The sequence below is a fragment of the Lepisosteus oculatus genome, unplaced genomic scaffold, assembly GCF_040954835.1.
Source record: "Lepisosteus oculatus isolate fLepOcu1 unplaced genomic scaffold, fLepOcu1.hap2 HAP2_SCAFFOLD_44, whole genome shotgun sequence".
Taxonomy (NCBI): Eukaryota; Metazoa; Chordata; class Actinopteri; order Semionotiformes; family Lepisosteidae; genus Lepisosteus; species Lepisosteus oculatus.
This window is the reverse complement of record NW_027167977.1, coordinates 852,321-856,323: the sequence shown is the minus strand read 5'-3', so window position 1 is coordinate 856,323 and position 4,003 is coordinate 852,321.

Genomic DNA, 4,003 nt, shown 5'->3' with positions numbered 1-4,003 from the left:
CCAGTTTAAGAAGCACTTAGTGATGAACGAGCGGGTCGGGGAGCACGTAGATGACGAAGGATTTAACGTGCTACTTCAGTTACGATGGGTTTTGGGAAACACTCGTCAATTAACGATCGAGCTTAAGAGCGAGTTTACGATGTTCTTAGCGCTACGAGCTTTCGGGAAACAGAATCATAATATCTAGAAGGATTACCATATATCAAAATAGAAAGAATGATATATGATATATACAAGTAATTATATCATATCATATATTATTAACACCATACCCACCATCTATGTACATTCACATGACCACACATATCAGATCAATATCAAATCAATCACAATGATTAGAATGCGCGCAGAAATCGCCCCTTTCTCTTCCCATCTTTCAGCACATTATACGTCCTCTCCACGATACAAGCCGATATCCGTTATCTTACTCTACAATGCACCTTTTCCCGTGTTGTACGTTCACATTTGGTTCATAAAATCGACACACCTGAAATACTAAATAAGAAAGAAAACAATTATAACACAACGGATGACAGAGCCTCTAGAACAGAAAACCCGTTGGCGTCACACACGCTGAATGTCTCTCTCTCTCCTGCTCAGCAAAACACAACATGTGGGTCAACACCGTGTGAGGCATTAAACATCACCTTCGTGCATTACCGCGATTCATCTGGCACACAACTGTACCACTACAGAAATAATATATATAATGTCGCCACTCGAATCTGTAATGAAAATAAAATTAAAAATGCCGCTGGCGTCTCACCCGACTGGCGGCCACAGCGCGTCTGAGGGCTCCCCAGAGAAACGAGCCGCCTGTGACCCCAGGGGCACCTTCACAAACCCCAAGGGCTGTCGCAAAGCCAACTCCATACAGAAAAACGGAACTCATCTGGGGGAAGTTCACAAAATAAAATAATACAATAAAAGATGACATCATATAACCACGGCTCAACGCAGCTGGCTACACGTGTGAGAAGGTGCAGTACTTGAAGTGCGCTGGGCAAACTTCCGAGGTCAAATTCTTCAGCACGGTTGTACCTTTAAAGCGGAGACGACGGCACCGAAATGTTTTGGCGCGCCTTCTCTTTAAAGCCCTGGCCAAATATGAAGACAGTACGTACAGTTATAATTCAAACGGAATTAAAAACTACACATCCCAGTTACCATGGTGGTGCTTGTGATCATTGCGTTTAACCAACGAAACAGGGCGAAAAATCAGTCACATGACTTTGGGGCAGAGTTTCGAAAGCTTAACCTATCAGCAACAAAGCGAAATTGACACGATAGGCTACCTCAAACTGTCAGTTACACGACTGTGTATGTCGCTTAAGCCACTCCTATTTGGCATTTTAGTTATGGAGGCGAGAAGACGCCCCCCCCCCCCTCTCTGGGTGCCTGATTTGCCGCCATCTTTAACCGCTTCGTGTCCAAATCGCAGTAGCTACGCGTACGAAATAAAGTTCATCCCAGCTACAAAACATATATATTTTTGTGGTAAGAGGGAGCAAAACATCAGTATTTACTGCTATTAATTAGTGTACGATTTATAGTTGAAATCTGAGACTAAATATAAAGTTAAAATCTCGACAAAGCAATGTAGGAAATACAGAGAAAATAAATCCTTTCTGACATCTATAATCAGTTTCGATCAAGGTCTCTAAAACGAACAAGAAAAAGAGGATTTTCGGAGGGCAATTACGCTGTATTTATATAATATAAGTGATTTATGAGCAATCTAATTTCTTGTTCGTTTAAAACAGTGAAATGTCAGCTGCAAAAGATCGCCCCAGAAACAGCACTCTCTCTGCCTGTCATAGACGTTCAGGAAAGGCTGAATGAAGTCGTGGTGATCAATAATAACAGTTGTAGGACAAGAAACAAAAGATAGTGAAAACTTAAGATTTTTAAGGCTAAAACTCAAATTCATTCTACAAATTAAGGCAAATGAAAATTCAGGACGTTAAAGTGCTAGAGGTGTAAAAAAATACAAAAATGCACATGAGCAAAAAGTTTTAGAAATGGAGCAAACAGAATAAAAGCCATGCCTTTAGTGCAGAAGAGGGATGCAGGAACACTTGCTTAGATATACAACAACATTATTTTATTAAACCTTTACAATTTCTTGCATTAGTAATTATCTTTTCGCATACCCCAGCTTGCTCTCCATGAGATACACAGACACACAGATGAAAGAGATAGGGAGAGAGCCTGTGGTCAGAGTACAGGGTCAGCCATTGTACAGCGCCCCTGGAGCAGTTGGGGTTAAGGGCCTTGCTCAGCAGCCCAACGGAGTAGGATTCTTCTGCTGGGTGCGGGATTTATTGTTAAATTATTACTTTAAATGAATACTTTGAGTTACTGAAACAGCCCGCTAATAAAATTGTCGCAATTTTGTTCTCGTTTGGAAGAGAGAATCAAAAATGAGACATAATGATGGTTTCCGGCTTAGACCTTTAAAGGTACCCCCATCACGGAAGAATTTGACCTCGGAACGTTTACCCAGCGTAATATTGTATTTCATTTCACTTTGACCGATTGTCTTTAAATCAATTGTTGTCAGAATATCCCCACCTCCAAACAAGAACAAAATTGCAACGATTTTATTAACTGGCTGTTTCAGTAACTTAAAGTACATATTTAAAGTAATAATTTAACAAGATATGTAAATGTTTTAAGATATGTATATGTTGTGAATGTCTGTAGATTGTATCTTATGATTTAAATACTTTTATTTTTTCACAATCTGGCAATGCCAGACAGAATTCAAATGGCCTTGCAGATTAGAAAATCAAGGAACAAAACAATTATTGCGCCCAGCTCCTCAATGGGATAGCTTTAACTTGCTAATGCGTTGGTGTACAAAAGTAAAAAACAATTACTTTTTGACAATGAAAACTGGTGTGTATCTCTCTCTTTGCTGGCGCGCGGGCGCGGTGGGGTGCTGTACCACCCGCACAGAACATTAAAGTGTCCTTTTCCATTCAATGGGTGTCTGAGTTGCTGTGTCCTATCTTCTGACAGTCACTGTTGTGAATGTCTGCAGAGTGTATCTTATTTTTAGCATTGTAGCGCTTTCGCCCTGGGGGGCGGCTGAAGAACACCCGGCTGGGGTGCGCGGTGAGGGGCAGGACAGGAGTGGTCAGGGCGGGGTTTAGGTAGGCCGCTGACTATTGCAGCTGCCACACAGTGAAAGGGGCATACGGGCTGGGGAGATCGCCCGTTTTCCATGTAAATAGTTCCCTGGTTCCGCACCCCTCTCTCCCTCCCTCTCCAGATACAGCTGTATGAGCTCCACCAGTCAGGAAGGAGGCTCTACTGTACACAGAGAGGGGTGGGAGGGGGGAACAAGCTACCCAGCCATGGGGTTGAAGCTGATACCCTGGATCCTCTCGAGACACAGCTGTATGAGCTCCACCAGTCATGAAGGAATGCTCTACTGTACACAGAGGGGGGCAGGAGGGGGGAACAAGCTGCCCAGCCATGGGTTTGAAGCTGATACCCCGCTTGATCCTCTCCAGATACAGCTGAATGAGCTCCACCAGTCAGGACAGGAGGCTCTACTGTACACAGAGAGGTGCAGGGGGGGAAACAAGCTGCATAGCCATGGGGTTGACCCTGATACCATGGATCCCCTCCAGACACAGCTGTATGAGCTCCACCAGTCAGGACAGGAGGCTCTACTGTACAGAGAGAGGTGCGGGAGGGGGGAACAAGCTGATACCCTGGCTTCTCACACAAACCTTAAAATCACGTAATAGGTTTATTCCATGCTGAAAAAAAGAAGAAAGAATACACATTCCATAGGAATCAGTGCCTTTATATAGCGCCTTTAAAGGTGGCTTCTCAAAGTGCCTTACGGGATAAAAACAACAAAAACAAAAACAATATTGTTTTCCATTGCACTTTGACAGATCATCTTTAAATCAATTGTTGATTTAAAGTTTGACAGTAAATGTTTATATTGTAAAGCATACAGCCGCCATTTCTTTCTAAAAATTAA